This window comes from Mus musculus, chromosome 5 (assembly GCF_000001635.26).
Source record: "Mus musculus strain C57BL/6J chromosome 5, GRCm38.p6 C57BL/6J".
NCBI classification, from domain to species: domain Eukaryota; kingdom Metazoa; phylum Chordata; class Mammalia; order Rodentia; family Muridae; genus Mus; species Mus musculus.
In genome coordinates, this window is record NC_000071.6 from 119,775,127 (window position 1) to 119,793,633 (window position 18,507).

The 18,507-nt window shown below is 47.9% G+C and overlaps 1 long non-coding RNA gene across 1 annotated transcript; it reads right to left on the reverse strand.

The window, feature by feature from the left end:
- Nucleotides 1-9,334: 9,334 nt before the first annotated feature.
- Gm42017 lies at nucleotides 9,335-11,833 on the reverse strand. The gene is made up of 3 exons (XR_878736.1): nucleotides 11,789-11,833; nucleotides 9,627-9,772; nucleotides 9,335-9,366 (listed from the first exon to the last, which is right to left on the reverse strand). It is a non-coding gene; the product is annotated as a predicted gene, 42017 (long non-coding RNA).
- Nucleotides 11,834-18,507: the final 6,674 nt, after the last annotated feature.

The window sequence follows — 18,507 nt, forward strand, 5'->3', positions numbered from 1 at the left end:
GCACAGGATTTCACTAGGCAGCCCAGGCTGGCCTTGAATTCACAATCCTCCTGTATAAGCCTTATAGGAGCTGGAATTACCTATGTGAGCCATCACACTCAACTTAGACATTCTGTGTGTGTGTGTATGCATGCATGTGCTCATGTGTGCACATGTACAGGAAAGTTCACATGCGTAAGAGTATGCCTCCATATGGGTTTGCATGTATGAGAGTGTATGCCCATACACGTGTGTGTACAAACATACATGTGCACATGTGTTATACTGCACATAGATGTGTACATGTGTGTGAGTGTGCATATGTCTTGCACATGTGTGAGAGCATGCATACATGTGTGTGCATGTATGTGTGGAAGCCAGAGGTCAATTTCAGGTGTCATCCAACTTGTTTTTGTGTTTTGAGAAAAGGTCTCTTCCTGACCTGGAGCACACTGAGTTGGCTAGGCTGGTTGACCAGTAGGCCCCAGGGACCCAGCAATGGGAGGCTGAGGTTAAGATGCATACCATCACTCTTAGATTACTTCTTCTTCTTCTTCTTCTTCTTCTTCTTCTTCTTCTTCTTCTTCTTCTTCTTCTTCTTCTTCTTCTTCCTCTTCCTCTTCCTCTTCCTCTTCCTCTTCCTCTTCCTCTTCCTCTTCCTCTTCCTCCTCCTCCTCCTCCTCCTCCTCCTCCTCCTCCTCCTCCTCCTCCTCCTCCTCCTCCTCCTCCTTTTCTTATCTTCTCTCTGTTCCTAGATTCTTTCTTTCTTATGGTTTCTGTCAACTAAACTTAGGTCCTCATATTTCATGGCAAACACTTCACTGACTGAGCCCTCTCTTAAACCTTCAGGATCCATCTTCCATTCCCATTCTACAGATACAGAACTTGGTGCCCTGAGTGGGAGGGCCCTCATGTGCTTCAGCTAAATGATAGGTTTTAAATTGCAGAGATTTTTGGAATTGCTGCATAAACTTCATATTCTAAGACATTTCCTGTCCCCATGAACATTCAGAGACATTTGAAGACTGGAAGTATGGACAGATGTGGAGAAGTGAAGCCCCACCCCCCTCAAAGTCACGGGCCCTCTGCAGGCTGCAAACCAAGCCCTAGACCTGCATTGCCGACCTTCAGACTGGCATTTGGAGCTGACTCTTTGCCCTGCCAGCACAAACTGCTCCAAAAACAACTCCTTCCTAGCCAGTAACAACCCAGGCCTGGACTCTGTGTTCCAGGGCCATGTCAATGAGCTACAGATCTCCTGAGGACAGAGATGGCTCCAGAAGTCCTGAGCCAGGGACAGAGTTGGGAGGAATGGAACCCTCAGAGGAGAAGTTGGGAAACAGCATGCCCTGATTTTGCCTCAAACTCTAGAGGCAAGGAAGACATGGTGGGTGGTTAGAGACAATCTTGTGACTGACAGGAGGACCTCTAGAGGAAGCCCAGCCCGCCAGCATCCCACCTCCCCCAGCTGCCCTTAGCATCTCATCTCATTTTAGAGGCATTTGTTTTTGGAGATGCAACAGCTGTGGAGCTCAGGACATTTCTCAAGCGCCGCAACCGAGCTCCCGAGACACATGTGACATTGGGTGATGCCTACCATGCAGAAATAAACAGGACCAGAGCCCCTGCTGCTTCTATAAATGGTCATTTTATAACTAAACCGGAAAGGCTGGGGAGTTGACAGCATCAGTAACACTGCTTGCTATGCAAAAGGAAGGGCCAGAGCTTCAGCCTCCAAATCCCTGGGAAAAGCCAGAGATGGTGGCTCAAGCTCGGAATCCCTGCGCTGGGTGGAGGAGACAGATGATGGATCCCTGGGGCTCTGTGGACATTCCAGCCTCATCAGAGAGCTCTGGGGTCCAAGGAGAGAGCCTGTCTCAAAACATCCTAAGAAACAACGTCAAAGGTTGACCTTAGACCTCCAAGTTCATAGCCACTCACCCCACCACCACCACCACACTGGATACAGGGTACACACCTGGAACCCCAGCACTTGGGTGACTGAGATAGAAGCATTGTGTGTTTGAGGCCAGCCTGGGCTACATAGTGAGCCTCTATCTAAAAGGAGAGGCATTAATCCATTTGTGAGGTTTAGGGTCCTAATGGGCTGAGAATGTAGCACAGCGGTGGAGTCTGGATTCCCAGAAGAGCAGGGAAAGGAAGGAAAGACAGTCACTAGATAGACAGCAAGCAGTGAGTGATCTTTTTTTTAAAGTCAGCCTCTCATCTGTGAAGCAATTTAAACACAGCATGGTCATGTTGCTTGTCCAAGTCACACAGTAAATAGCAAATAATAAATACAAAAAAAAAATTAGCCAAAAGTAAATAGCAAAGTAATAGTCTAACCTGGACACCAGACATCCTATCCCTTACCTGTTCCAGAACTTTCTATCAGGGGACACAGCTTATCAAGCAACAGTAAACATTTTATAAGACTTCCCAAGGAGTCTCAGAAGCTCAGAGTGTCTGAGAAAGGCTGAGAGCGTTTGGGGAGCTGACTCAGAAAGAGCTCTGTCCCTTCTCCTGGCCAGGGGACAAGAAGGGGGTTGAGTGATCAGAAGGGTTGTGTGGAAGCATGGAGAGAGAGGGGATGAGTACTTACTAAGGAACAGACTGCAGTTGACTGAGACAAGGTGGGACTGAATCCTATGATGTTTCTTAGTAACTGTCCTTTGGCCACAACAGCGGCCTCTGATGTGTTTGAACCAGGAAGACGCTGAGGAGCTTGTGTGGTGTATGCTGTGCACTGTGAGTTGGGGAGGATTTACTGTTAGGAAAAACCAGATTACCTTCCCAACAATCCAATGAAAGAACTATCAGGGTGATCCTGCACAGCCGTCCAGGCAGGGCACCATAATAAAAGAGGGGGTGCCACCCACATCCTTCCTGGCTTTCTCACATTTATGTCTATTTACTACATCAGTTCTCCAGGAGATGGCAGTCAAGGGTCTTGTTCTGATGAAACTGGCAGCTGTTACTGCCTAGGAAGGTGTGTGGACTGCTCTTGGCATAAAGAACACCTCTTCCTTGAGTTTGAGGAAAGTGGAATTTCGCTCAGGGGTTTGATCAGCTTGGGTATCAATCAGCCCACTTTTCAAACTGAGGACTGTCTCACTGTGGTCTGAGGCTAGGGAGGAGCTGGGTTCACGGTGGAAGGGACGCTGGAGATTCACTGATACAACGGTCTCTCAGTCACACCTGGAAAGGAACAGAGACCTTGTCTACCTGGCAGTGAGGAGAAAACCCACACCAGAAAATGCACCAAGGGTCTGTTTGGGGCAAATCTGAGTGTAGCATGTGTTGGCTGCCTGTAAGCATGTTTGTTTGATTGTTTGCTTGAGTGGTTTGGTTTTTCAGTATGGGACAAACAGGTGGAACTTGGAACTTGGCCCCAGTCCCTCCCTGAAGATTTTAGGTAGGTGTTCTACTGCTAAAGGACTTCTCCAACCACTCCCTGTGATTTTTTTTTAACCTTTTTAATTCTGAGACAACCAGGTCACCTGCTTTAAACTCATGCTGTAGCCCAGAGAGATCTAGACCTTCTTTTCTTTTCTTTTTATGTCTGTCTGTCTGTCTGTCTGTCTGTCTGAGAAAGGGTCTCACTCTGTATATCCCTGGCTGTATGGGAACTCACTATATAGACCATGCTGGCCCAAAACTCACAGAGATCCTTCTGCCTCTGCCTCTCAAGTGCTGGGATTAAAAGCATGCACCACTATGCTCCACCAGGTCTTGGAGTTTTCAATCCTGCTATCTCAGCCACCTGAGTAGCTACAGTTAGAGTCCTGCACCCCAGGACTGCGGTATGACATTCATCACTGCAGATCTGGGCAGAGATATGGATGCTTCGCAGGGCAGGACAGCACCCCCCTTCTGCTTGTGTTGCCTTGGTGACAGGATCAAGGTTAAGAGTTCAAGTTCTGTGGTCACCTGATCTGGGTGTGTCTTCTTACTTCTGATCAAAGCTGTGGTGACCTCAAGCACATGCTTGTGCCCACTGGGCCTCAGTTTCAATAACTGTAAAGTGGGTAAAATAATTGTTCCCGACAGGGGAAGAGTGGAGCCACACAGGTGAATTAATAGGCCTAGCACCATGTAGCACCAATGGCCAGTGGCATCCTTACTGGAAACTGGGTCTGGCTGGTTCATGGCTGCCTCCTTTCCCCACACGTGACTCAAATGGGAGAATTCCAGACCCAAGCCTTCATCCCAGCACCCAGTTGGGGGATGCTAATGTTCTTTGTAGCCTACAGCCTTCCTGGAAAGGTCTTGTTTGGGGACTGGCTGTCATTCCTAGGTTCAGACCTATTTTTCTTCAGTCTGCAGCTGGGATTATTAGAAGTGGGGTCTTGGAGATGGTTTGGCCAGCTGTGGTTGTCTTGGATTGAGTGAGAGGAGAGGAGAGAGGGGAGGGAGAGAGGAAGGATGAAGAAAGAGAGACCCAGAAAGAGGTGAGGCAGAGGAGGGGAGGCGGGGAGGCCGGGAGAAGCATTGCTAATCCGGAATGTTCATGAAGTCCTAGACTTATTTCGCAAATGCCGATTTTAATTACCCAAGCCTTGCAAACACAACCAGAATGCCCCAGTACCACCTCGCTCACTCTGTGTCTTGGTGCCGTCCGTCCGGTGTTTAGAAACCCGTCTCTCACTGGCGTTGATGATGTCACCAGCTGCCTTGTGTGTGGAATTTCCATATCCCCCCACCACCAAAATAACGTTATTAAGTCCACCGGGAAACTCACAATGGTGGACATTTATTGTATAATTGTCATGATTATTACTGCTCTAATTTATTTCCCTACTTAAAAACGTTCTGGAGACTGTAAGTCATTCCAGGTTGATCCTCAAAAACCTGGAGACTCAGATTATTTAGAGAGAGACAGGGAGAGCGTTTAGCCAGGTGCACGGGGCTCTCAGATTTCCTGAGGCTGGCTGCAGGGACTCAATATAGAAAGCAGGGGACAGTGTGTGCATTGTGCCTATGTTAGACAATGTGAGATGGATACAGATCAGATAATTGCATCATTTTCCAAGTGATTCCCCTGGGGTACAAACCCCAACGTGCCCACCAATGAATGGCTTCATGTTTTCTGCTGTCTTCCCCGGGGCTCCGTGCAAAAACACCCTGGTGTAAAATGAGGGTCTTAAAAGGGAGGGGGGAATCTGCTGCAACCTATTCAGTGTGAGACTGTAATGGGGAGAAAGAGGAGAAAGTGAGGAGTTATGGGGTAATAAAGATGGCCAAATTTCATTTCATCGGCGTTTTGATACTCGACCAATTCGAAGGCTCTTAATATGAAGAAGTTTGCGTCCGAGGTTAAATTGAGCATGTGACACACAGGGCCTGTGGGTAGAAAGAGAAACCGGACCCCTCCGCAGACAATTAAAATGCCAGAAGAGTTACGTTAATTGAGCAATTGAACATTTTATGTCCAGTAAATGTGTGACTCTGTTATAACGGCAATATTAACATGAGGGAGAGTTTATTGAGCCCTTATAATGTCCAGGGCATTAGGCAAAGGTAGCGGTCCCCAGTGTGGCTGGTGGGTGGAGGCATTGGTTCGTGTCTGGATATATCTGTAGCTGTCACACCTGGGAAGAGGGGACAGAGGACAGGCAAACTTCTGGGTATCTCTCCATGCCCAGATGGCTCTCCACTTCTGCCTGCTTCTGGCCTCAAACATCCACGTGCCACTTGGAGCACTGAAAGGCATAGGGCTCTTCTAGCAGCCATTCGGTGACAAATTTGACACCTCTCCAGCCCGAGTGCTGTCACTTGCAGTAGTTTACAGATGACCTAATGAGGCTTGCAGATGTTTAAAAAGCCAGGGACTGGGAAGACGGCTGAGCAGGCACTTGCTGACAAGGCTGACAACCTGGGTTCAATCCTTGGGATCTACTTGGTGAAAGGAGAGAATTTTACTCTTGCATGTTGTCTTATGATCTCCTTCCGAGTGCCTTCAGCAGGTGGGTACCCATGCATGCTTGCACATGTGCTCTCGCACCCGTGTACACACACATACACACACACATACATGCGCACACATGCATGCACATGGACACATATGCACACACATGGACACACTCACGCACACTTGCACACACATACATGCACACATGCACACACACAGACACATGCATGCACACATGCACACACATGCACACACGCACACACATGTACACACATGAGCATTCATACACACACACATATGCACATGTGCACACACACATAAATGTAATACATTTTTTAAAGGAAGAAAGACTCACACACCCAAATGCAGACTCTTTCTTAGGGTGTGTGTTCAGTAGGGAAAGGACCTCCAATCTGTTTTTTCTCCATCTTGGAGGATTTGTGAGGCCACATGACAAACAGTAAACAGCGGAAGCTGCATTTGGCAGAGGTTCAGGTGTTTCTAAGCTGCTTTCAAAACGTGGACAAGATTCAAGGCAGCCTGGGAGGGTGGACCTGCCAATCAAGGCAGGGACTGTAAACAGTTGGCTCCTGTTGGCCAGACTCCTAATTGACCACAAGCCACTGGGTCCTAAATTCGGGCTATGACTCCCAATGGACTCGACAGAGACTGAAAGAGGGTGTGAAATGTGTGGCATGCTGGGTGTGGACGGTGGTGAAACCTATGGTGGGTTGTCACCTGGAAAGCAGTGGCCTGCCTGGCCACCTCAAGGTCAAGACAACTTGGATCGAATGCCACACAAGGATGATAGAGACACCAGCAAGGTCCTAGCTTCTAAGGTGGGATTTTGGTATCCACCACGGCATTTTCAACCAACAGCATCTTAATGCAATATTCTCACAGAGTAAAAATCAATGCAACATGGCCTGTGACTTTCCATGTTATTTAAGGGGATAGAGAGGTGGCTCAGTGGTTAAGAGCACTGGGTGTGTTTTCAGAGAACCTGGGTTCAATTCCCAACACCCACATGGCAGCCCACAACCATCCGTAACTTCAGTTCAGTCCCCAGCACCTTTGTAGAAGAGAGGTGGAGTGCCTGGGATCCCACTGGGGAGGCTGAGAAAGGGGGGGTCCGGTGAACTTGTAGCCCAGGACTTTAGCCAAATTTGGTAGCTCCAGGTCCAGTGAGAGACCCTGTCTCAAAACATAAGGCAGAGAAGAATTGATGAGGGCACCAGACCTCTAGCCTCTACATGCATACATACACATGTACACACACTCATACACAAACACATACATGAACACACACACACTCATATACACATGCACACAAACATGCACACTCATACACATGCACATACATTACTCACTCTCATACACACATCCACATTCATATACACACATACACATGCATGCACACACATACTCACACCCATACACACACATTCACACTCATACACACACATGCACACATACATACTCACACTCACACACCTACACACACTCATACACACATACTCACACACACAATACTCACATACACACGCACACATACATATACTCATAAACACATACTCACACTCATATACACATATGCACACACACTCACACACACACTCACACACACACTCACACATACACTCATTACACATACACACACACACACACACATTCACCACCTCTCCTTGCAGAAGAAACACCTGGGTCAATCTCCTTTAAGAAACAAACACTATTATCATGTGGGTGTGAAAATGTCCCATGACGGGAATGCTTGGTCCTGGTTATGGCACTATCTTGGAAGGTTCTGGAAAATTTAGAGGCAAACTTGAACTGAAGGAAGTAGGGCAGTGAGGGGTAAGTGAGGACTTATTATCTTTCACTACTTCCTGACTTACTCTCTGTTTCCTGGATGTGAACTGAGCTGTGTCCCTAGGCTTTGTCCTCTATGTGGTGGACAGATCCATGGTTTAAAATGCATTGACTTCCCTCAAGGAAGGGAGTCGTTTGCCATCCGAAATGTGATTTAAAATATGTGTACACCACGGAAGGACTCAGTCAAGCCAACTCACACACATTCTCTCCAATACTAGGAGATTTTTGAGTTAATGGATGTCACTAAAGCAATTAAAATATGCTCTCTTAGCATTTAATGGCTATTAATCTCAGGCATTGGATCATACGTCAGATATCTTTAACCCAATATTCTCTGAAGTGCCATTTATTTTCTGCCTCTCCTCTCCCTTCCCCTCCCCTCCCCTCCCCTCCCCTCCCCTCCCCTCCCCTCCGCTCCCCTCCCCTCCCCTCCTCTCTCTCCTCTCCTCTCCTCTCCTCTCCTCTCCTCTCCTCTCCTCTCCTCTCCTCTCCTCTCCTCTCCTCTTCTCTTCTCTTCTCTTCTCCCTCCTCTCCTTCTCCTCTCTTCCCTTCCCCAGACTTGAAAATACATATGGAAGGAGAGAACATTGGTCTCTGTAACTTGCTCTTAGAAACCAGGAAACTTTTTCGAGAGCTTTCTTCTGCTTTTAGGGTCTTTTGTGCAATGGCATCAGGGGAACACTAGGACCAAAGTTATCAGATAGGCTCAGCATCCAAAATGTCGTCTCACCTGTTGCTTCAGCTGGGGTGACTGGAAGCTAGGCACGGCCCAGCGTCTTGCTACCTCTGCAGCCTCTCCACGTGGCTGTCCGTGTGTCTGTCCAGCTTCCTCGTGGCACTATTGGCGATAGTAGGATTTCTCCTTTGATGTTGTCTTCTTGTGCAACAAACAGGGCAAAGGGCATGCTTTGGAGTTCAGAGGAGGCCCTGGAAGTCACACAGCATCGCTGGCCTTGTGTTCTACAGGTCCGTGGTGAGCCAGGTTGCCTGGTAGAGGGGGCTTTCTGGAAGCCGGTGGTCAGCAGCCATCTGTTTGGAAAACATTTCCTTGCATCTGACGGACTAAAATCCATGACCCCATAATCCATCACTGTTGAAGGAAGCATCATTGACATCATGGCAGGGTCAAGCCACCACGAGGGGCAGCATCACAGCCCTGAGACATGTCCGCAGGGCAGACCTGCCCCGGCTTCCACACACAGCTGTGAGTTCCCTCCACCTTGGGTCCTCACGTTCTATCCATCCCCAACATCCAAAGCCTTGTTCTTTCCCCGAAATCATCCAGAGATCCAAGAGCTGAGACCTTAGCTTACTTCTAAATGATTACTAATCCTTGATCGTGACATACCAATCCCGAAACAGAGGTTTCTTGAGTTTTCTTTTTAAGTTCAAATTGTCTTTTATACAATACGGGCTACCTCCATGTCAAGGACTGTGTGTTTGGCTCCTGGGCAGGCATGAAGCTCACCTGTGTGCTCAGGGGCTCCCGAAGAACTTGTGTGGGAGGAGAAGAAAGATCCTGGGCTGACAGGACATAGCCGTGAACCATAAGACATCTGCTAGCTAGAACATCATGAGATATCATCCAGAAAGGATATGGAGTGCTGTTTAAATAGAAAAAGAAAAGCTTTATTAAAAAGAAGGGACAGGCAGAATAGTGTAGTAGACAGTGGGGGAGAGGGTGGGCATGACAGAGGACTTGATCTAGGCTCTATGCCACTGGTTCTCAACCTGGTGTGTGCTCATGCATGTATGTGTGCATGTGTGCATGTGCATGTGAGCCTGTGTGAGCCAGTGTGGGTACATGCAGAGTGAGCCTGGGAGAGACAGGGGTTGGCATATTTTTTTTAAATACCTCACCCACCTTATTTTCAAGATGGAATCTCTTGCTCACCCAGGTACTTCCCTTTCAGCAAGATCAGTCCAGGGAGCCCCCAGGATCTGCGGGCCTCCATCTCTGAGAGCTGAAGTTATAGGCACACTCTCCTGTGTCTGGATTTTTACCTGGATCTGGGGATTCAAACGCAGATGTTTATGTCTGTGCGGCAAGCAAGTGTTCACCTGCTCAGCCATCTCTCCAGACTAAGAGACAGATTTTTAAGTTTTTTATTAGTTCTTTCTTTGGGAATTTCGTACAGTGTGTTTTGATCAGATTCACCCCTCCCCAAAACTCCTCCTGGATTCACCTTGTTCTCTACCCATCCATCTTTGGATCCTTTTTATATTTTGCTTTTTTTTTTTCATCTATCATGTCCAGTGTGTGCTACTCAAGCTGTGTGGCCTTAGGGACATGGTAGACTAGTGGCACTTATAGGGTGCATGCTTTAAAAAAGTGGACACTCAGGCTGGAGAGATGGCTCAGCGGTTGAGAGCGCTAACGGCTCTTCTAGAGGTCCTGCGTTCAATTCCCAGCAACCACACAGTGGCTCACAACCATCTGTAATGGATTGCGATGCCCTCTTCTGGTGTGTCTGAAGGCAGCTACAGTGTACTCATACACATGAAATAAATAGATCTTTTTTAGGGGCTGGAGAGATGGCTCGGCGGTTGAGAGCGTTGACTGCTCTTCCAAAGGTCCTGAGTTCAAATCCCAGCAACCACATGGCGGCTCATAACCATCCATAATGAGATCTGACGCCCTCTTCTGGTGTGTCTGAAGACAGCTATAGTGCACTTACATATAACAGTAAACAAATCTTAAAAAAAAAACTCTTTTTTTAAAAAATGAATACTCCCTTTCCCAACAGTTATCAGTTGTCTATTGCTCCTTGGCTAGGGCTGGGTCTTCAGGCCTACCTCATCTCTCTGTACTGGGATTTGGCTCAAACAGGCCTTCTGCCTCCTGTCATAATGGCTGTGAGTTCCTATGTGCAGCTGCCCTGTATATACCACACTCTCTGTGTCCGGAAGACACTGTTTCCAGTAGCCACCTAGCACCTTGGGTGCCTACACTTTTTCTGCTTCCTCTTCTGCTGTGACCCTTGAGACTTAGGAGGATAGGGTGAGATGGATGCCACACAGACATCCTGATTAGGACTGAACGTTCTGCAATCTCGTTTTCTCTGCAGTTGAGAATCTCTGTGTCAATCGCTACCAACTGCGATTGGAAACTTCTCTGATGAGGGCTGAGCATGGGTTTGCGGTTGTAATGATAAATCGCTAGGAGTCTGATGAACACTACAGAGAAACAGATTTCTTCATTCTTATTTTATGTGCAAGTGCTTTCATGTATGTCTGTGCACCATGTGAGTGCAATGCCCCCAGAGTCCAGAAGAGGGCATCGGATCCCCTAGAACTGGAGTTGCAGATGTTTGCAAGCCACCACACTGGTGCTGAGAAGGAAACCTGGGTTTTCTGGAAGAGCAGCCACTGCTCTTCCACGCTGAGGCATCTCTCCATCCCCAAGACAATTGGGATTTTTTAAAAGGACAACCTAAGAGACAGACACAGTGGACGCTGTGAGATGGGTCCCCTGAATCAGATCATGAGACCAAGCTCGAGAATGAACATTTTAACTGAGTGGTCATGCCAGGGATTTCAGGAAATGCAGGGAAAGAGAGAGAGGCCGGCAGAGAGAGCAAAGGGTTGTGGGGAACAGAGTGGGTGCATCTGTGAGTTTTGGCAGCTGAGACCCACAGGGAATGTGGGACAACAGACCCACAAGAACTCACAGAGACCTGCCCCATTGATACAGAAGTTGTGGGATTTATCATAGTGTTCCACTGGCCATTGACCTAGGCCTGCCTTCTGGGTGGACCACATTCAACTCTTATATCTGGATAAGAACTTTACTGGTACCTAGGTAATGCTCCCAGATAAGGAAACTCTAGAAATTTGGCCAAGCTGCTGAGAAAGGAGGCATGGACAGCTACAGACACACAGGGCCTCACTTCTAGAACAGACCACCTTGGACACACCAAGATCATCAACAGTGCTGACTTATCAGTGCAGAGCAAGCCATGCCTTTGGTGTGGTTTGCCCACTATGCCAGAGGATATCTCTGGTTCAATCCTCAGAAAAACTTACAAGATCACAGACACAGGCTGCTTTGTCATCGAGCCATGGACAAAGAGTCCAGGAGGGGTTTCACTCAATGTCTGGAGGTGTCCATCCTGAGATGATGATCTCCAGTCTTGTGACCTTGACAGTGCCAGGCACTTGGGGTTTGTCTGCAGGGAGAACTTGAAGACAGTGGTAGTAAACCTCAGAGGTGTATCCCCCTGCATCCTAGGTCAGGAGCCTTTCTGTGCTCTCTGTCTGGGTCTTTATGCATCTGGAAACCCCCTTCCTGGTTTTCAGATGCCCGTAAACCTCTATTTTATTATTGTCTTCCATGCTCTCCCCACACCTCCTCGCGCCCTTGGTCCATCTCAAATGACCGCTTCGGAGATCGAGAACGCACACAAAGGAATCAGTGCCACTGAGGCTGAGGAAGAGAAAGCCATCATCTTCCTTCCATGTGAAGCATCTATAAAAGAACCCTTGTATGTTCATTTCTGAAATAGCAGAAAGTGCAGGCAGCCAGGAGGAAGTTGCATAAAGCACTCAGGACAACACCCACAGACAGCGAAGCCTGTGCCAGTCTCTTTAAATATCCTTTTCCCAGGAGGAGCCTGGCTCTCCCATTGTACATTGATAATCTCAGGGCTTTGCAAGTCAGGTTTCCAAAGTATACATGAGAGTGTACATGGAGGGCATTCTGTCCCCCACCTTTGGTCCCAACGGCTCAACTTCCCAGCCCTAGGCAGCCACCATCATCTCATACTTGGGGCACTGAGTCCTTTTCCTGTGAACCTAGGCACACAAGACCGGGCACATGCCAGTCCCACAATGAAGGGTCTTAACTGTCCCTTAGCAATGGATGGCAGGGTCCTCTCTCCCTCCCTCCCTCTTCCCTCTCTTCCTCTCTTCCCCCTCCCCTCTTTCCCTCACCCTCTCTCCACCTTTTTTCCCTCTGTTCTTTCTTCCCCTCTCCCTCTCTCTCCTCCCCTCCCTTCCCTCTCTCTCTCCCCTCCCCCTCTCTCTCCTCTCTCTCTCCCCTCTCCCTCTCTCTCCCCTCTCCCTCCCCTTCTCTCCCAGTCTCCTTCCCCTTTTCTCCCCCTCCCTCCCCCTCTTCCCCTCCTCCCTCTCTCCACCTCTTTCCTCTTCACTTTCTCTCCCCATCTCCCTCTCTCCCCCTTCCCCTCCCCCTCTCTCCCCTCCCCCTCTTCTTCTCCCCCTCCTCTTCTCCCTCTCTCCCCTCTCCCTCTCTCCCCTCTCCCTCTCTCTTTCCCCTTCCCTCTCTCCCCCTCGCTCCCCCTCTCCCTCTATCTCCCCTCCCCTCTCTTTCTCTCCCTCCCCCTCCCTCCCCCCCCTCTCCCTGTTAATGGCTGTGTAATATTCTGTGAACCAGATTCCAATGGCTAGGCTTTTAAAGGTTTCCAGTCTTTCCCTATTTCAAATGTTACAATAATTACCCCATGGACACCCCATATGCAAACCTTTGTTACACATTTAGAAAAGAGGCTGCTGAGCCATTGGGTAAGGGCTCTGTGTCAGACATGGGTGTATGGGTGAGGGCTCTTGCTATTTGAATGGCCTACCTCAGTTTGATTTTTAAAAAAAATTTTATTACATGTATTTCTTGATTGTGCATCTATGTGTGTGTACATAATGCAGTGTGTGTATGGAGGTCAGGGGACAAATTTTCAGGCATCTGTCCACTCTTTCCACCAGGTGGGGCCCAGGGATTGAACTCAGGTCATCAGATTTGGCAGCAAGCACCTTTACCCACTGAGCCATCTTGAAGGCCCCAGCTGGGTATTTTGAAGAAATGCAACTACAGTAGTTAATCTTGATAGCAGGCTTGATGATATTCAGTATCACCATAGAAGCAAGCATGTGCATATGACTGAGAGATTCTAGCTTTGGGCTAATTAACGAAGGACAACCCATATGGGTGACATCTTCCCACAGGCTTTGACCTGGAATGAACTGCATAGAAAGAAGAGGCAAGCTAAGCACCCGGGTCCTCCCCTTTCTGCTTCCCAAAGGCAGATCTGATGTGACCTCGTGCCCTGTGCTGTGCCCTCCCTAAGTGATGGACTGCACCCTCAAACTGTGAGCCAGGACAAACCTTTCCCCCCTTAAATGGCTTTGGCCGCTTTGGCCACAACGTCAAGACTGTGAGTGGCTCAGCACAAACATGTTTAGCTTTTTATCACATTACTTAGTGATCACGGGGGAGGGGCGCTGCAAAGGCATTTTCAACCCCAGGATCAGATGTGAAACATAACAACGGTGGTTAAAAACAACACCTGCTTAAGTCCCGAAGAACAGAGAAAGATGGGGGAGAAACCCAGGCTTAGAGAGGTCTAGTTTTCTTTTCCAATTCCCCTCCCCCCTGAGCTGTTTTTGCCCCGCAGACTCGGTGTCTGAACTCATCGTTGGCAAATAAATGGCTTAAAAATTGCATTCCTCTGTTTTAAACTAAACACCGCTCCTCCAGAAATTTAGATAAATAAAATGTCGTCTATTTATCAAACGGACCCTCAAAGCCTAAAACGACCCCCCCCCAAGATAGAGTTGAAGAATTGTTATCTAACAGTTGGGTCAAAAGTCCAAGGGTCCAGACATATTAGTCTGTGAGCCTGGCCAGGACATTGATTAGCCTGCGGAGGGGAGGCAGAGCAGAGGCAGGCAGCTCACTTCCAGAGGTTTCCTGCTCACTCTGATGGCTTTGTCCCTGTCCATACTCCCAGCCTCAGCTCCCACGTCTAAGAGAGTCTGTGTTGCACTCAAATGAACAGCTCAGGGTAAGGCTGAAGTGCATACTAGACTTGTCAGCTCTGAAGTCATCAGAGTCTCCATCGAGAACCCACCCTACAGTGCCAGTAGAGTCTGCTTTCTCTGGAGGACCTCTGTCCCCTTGCTCAACAGTCTGTGGAGATGTCCCTGCTTACTCTTAGCAGCAATGTGACACCTCCACATCCTCATTTTTTTTTTAAAAATGTATTCATTTTTATTCTTGTGTATGAGTGTTTTGCCTACAAGTTCTTATGTGCATGTTGTGTGTGCAGTGCCCACAAAGGCCAGAAGAGGGTGTCAGACCTCCTGAAACTGGAGTTACAGGCTGTGTGCAACAATGTTGGTATTAAGAGTTAAGAGAATCCTCTGCAAGAGCAATTGGTGCTTCTAACCTCTGAGTCATCTCTCCAGGTCCTCTTAAGATTTTTCTTTTTCTTTTTTTTTAAACAATGAAGATTTGGGGGCTAGAGAGATGACTCATAGTTAAGAGCACTGGCTGCTCTTCCAGAGGATGCATGCTTGACTTCTGGCACCCACATGATGGCTCACAGTCATCTGTAGCTCCAGTTCCAGGGGATCCAATGCCCTTTTCTGGCTTCCTCAGGCACCAGGTATAAATGTGGTGCACGGATCCACGAGCAAGCCAACAGATACAATACCATACACGTACAATACAATCTTTAAAATAAAATAAATTAAAAGAATAGGGTGGGTAGCAGCTCCATAACCTGAAGCCTACCCCCCCCATACACAGACACACACATACACACACATATGCACATGCACAAGTAATGTACACATACATGCACACATACATATACACACACTCACACATATGCACAGGTGTCATCTGTATTTGGGAGGTAGAGTCAGTCGGATCACGAGTTCAAAGTCATCCTCAGCTACTTAGTGAGTCTGAAGCTAGCCCAGACTATTTGAGACCCTGTCAGGTCACTCAGCACTGACAAGAATAAAATCAAAATATTGATCAGTTCTGAAAAACATGAGAGATGTTCTATGGATTGCATTATCCAGTATTTAGCTTAATTCAATTCTCTATTTAAAGGTAAATGAATACATGTCATCAATATGCAATTTTTCTTTAATTGATAAGTGGTTATGTGTGTGTATATGAAAGAGTTACTTTAAAATAAACTCATTTATGACTTATTCTCAGCAAAATAAATGTGACAGTTATCTTGTCAAATCTTTAAAACCACGAAAAGTAGGAGGTGTTGTGTTTTGAATATGCAGGTCCCCTAAAGCCTCACGTGGAAGAGGGAGCTCTTGAACTTTCAAGAAGTGACTGCTGCAATCTACCTGGGGCTTAACCCCAAGGTGGGTTGCTAATCTGATGGCATTATTGGAAGATGGGAGGAGGGAGGGGGGAGGGGGGAGGTAGGGGTGGGAGGTAGGAGATGGGAGGAGGGACGAGGGAAGTGGAAGGTGAGAGGAGGGAGGAGGGAAGTGGGAAGTAGGGGTGAGGGGGGAGATGAAAGGAGGGAGGAGGGAAGTGGGAGGAGGGAGGAAGGAAGAGGAAGGAGGGAGGTGGAATCTAGCTGACAGAGGTATGTCACTGGGTAACATCCTTGGGGCTACATCTCCTCTTGAGCCCCGTCCTCTCTCCCTTCTTCTCTGCTTCTTGTCTGTCAGTAAGTAGAGGGCAGACCCAGTGCCATGACATTCTGCCCAAGCTGATAGAACCAAACAGTATTGGACAGAGCAGTTTGAAGCCGTGAGTTCAAATCCTTCCTCCTCTGAGCGTCTCTGCCAGGCATCTTATTGCAACCACAAGAAGTGTAATAAACGCACATGGGTTAAATAAAATGTTTGAAGATTCTTGCTCAGCACACAGAACTCAGAGCCCGGGATACTCTCAGCAATTACATCTGCCCTGGCTGTGGTTTCTATCCAGCTCCTGTGGAGGGGACACGCTCACTGCAGCATGTCATTGCTCGCGTGGTTAAATGAGATGCATTGCTCGCATGGTTAAATGAGATAGTACATACATAATTTGTTTCCTGCTGTCATGTGTAGTAGCCTGGAATGAATAAATACATTGGCTGGTGGTGCCTCTGGGCCTTCAGCCCCTCTACCTCAGGACTCAGCCTCCCTGTGGGAAGGCTTCCTTCCAGGCTTCTGTAATTACTTAGCCTAGGGCCCTTGGGCTTTTCTCCACTGAAACACCCAACTTGGCCATTTTCCCACTGCAGCTGGATTCGTTCGTTTGTAATAGCAACCAAATGTCCCCCGGGCCCAAAGACCCTTTCCAAAGGGCGACAAACTTTTCTTAACTCCTGGCCTCTTGCATAGCTTCTTGCTGCCAAAGCTCACCCCCAAACGTTGGTGCTGGGCAGACAGCACCCTGTTTCAGAGCTCCTGTCAGGCTAGTGGCACAGAACCAAGAGCCTTTGCTGCACGGCTGCTTTGGGGAAGCTTTGATGCTACATAGCAAACAAGTGGGGCTCTGTCTTTATCATGAGCCCACATTTATACTAAAAAAATAAAAGAGCAAACAAAACCTAGAGAGCTGTGTCGCTTGTTGCTATGGTTTGAATGTAAGAGGTCCTCAGGGGCTCCTGTATGAACCTTGCTCCTCAGCTGGGGACACTTGCCAGGCTGTGGAGCCTTTCAGAGGTGGGGCCTGAGCTTTGATGATTCTATCTGCCTCTGCTCTCTGTCTCTGCTCTCTGTTTCTGTGTCTCTGACTCTGTCTCTCTGTGTCTGTCTCTGTCTATCTCTGTTTCTCTGTCTGTCTCTCTGTGTGTGTCTCTGTTTCTCTCTCTCTCTCTCTCTCTCTCCCTGACTCTCTCTCTCTGCTTCTCTGTCTGACTGACTCTCGGTCTCTCTCTCTCTGTCAGTCTATCTCTGTCTCTCTGTCTCTGTTCTGTCTCTCTGCATCTCTGTCTCTGCCTGACTTTCTATCTCTGTCAGCCTGTCTGTTTCTCCCTGTCTATCTCTGCTTTCTGTCTCTCTGCATCTGTCTCTGTCTTTCTGTTTGTCTCTCTGTCTCTGTCAGTCTGTCTGTCTGTTTCTTCCTGTCTATCTCTGCTTTCTGTCTCTCTGCATCTCTCTATCTCTGTCTTTCTGTCTGTCTGTCTTTGTCTGTCTATCTCCGTCTCTCTACCTCTGCTCTATCTCTATCTCTGTCCATCTGTCTCTCTATATATATGTCATGTCTGTCTGTATGTCTCTTTCCCTCTCTCTCCCGTCTCAACTCTGGGCCCAAACCTCCCAAACTCTCTCCCATTCTATTTCTAAGCATTGGCATCCTGCATATTTTAGCATCATGATTTATCCACTATCATGTTAATGTGTATGTGCCACAAACTCATGTACACACACATACACACACACACACACACACACACACACACACACACACACACACACACACACACTTTCAACAGAAGGAATCCCCAAATTACATACACTCTCTCACTGACTTTTCTCATGGAAGAAGGAAGACTGGACTTTTGGTGGCTGCATAGTATTCCATCTCTACACAGACTATAATTGTACCCGCCTCTTATTTTGAGGCCTCTAAATACCTAGCTTTTTTTGTTATTAGATGCCTTGGTGGTGCGAACATTCTTGTAGATAAAATATTTGCCTGTGGTTCTGATTATTTCTTTAGAAAACTCTTCTAGACATGAAACAGGCATGCATGGACCTCTAATATAAACTGCAAAATGCCCGGGGTGGGATGGCTTCAATTTGCACTCTGCCCCCCCCCCCCTGTTGTCAACGGAACTTGCTGTCTCTGTTGAGGGCCCTTTCCCAAAATCCTTTGAATTGGGAGGCCCCAGAGACTTGGCATGCATTTCTCATTATAATTTTCCCTCCCCAAAATAACAGAGATCTAAAGAGAGAGGGGGGAAAGGGAGGGATGGAGAAGGGGGAGGGGGCTATAGAGGGCAGAGGGATAAAGTGGGAAATGAGAGAAAGACAGACAGAAG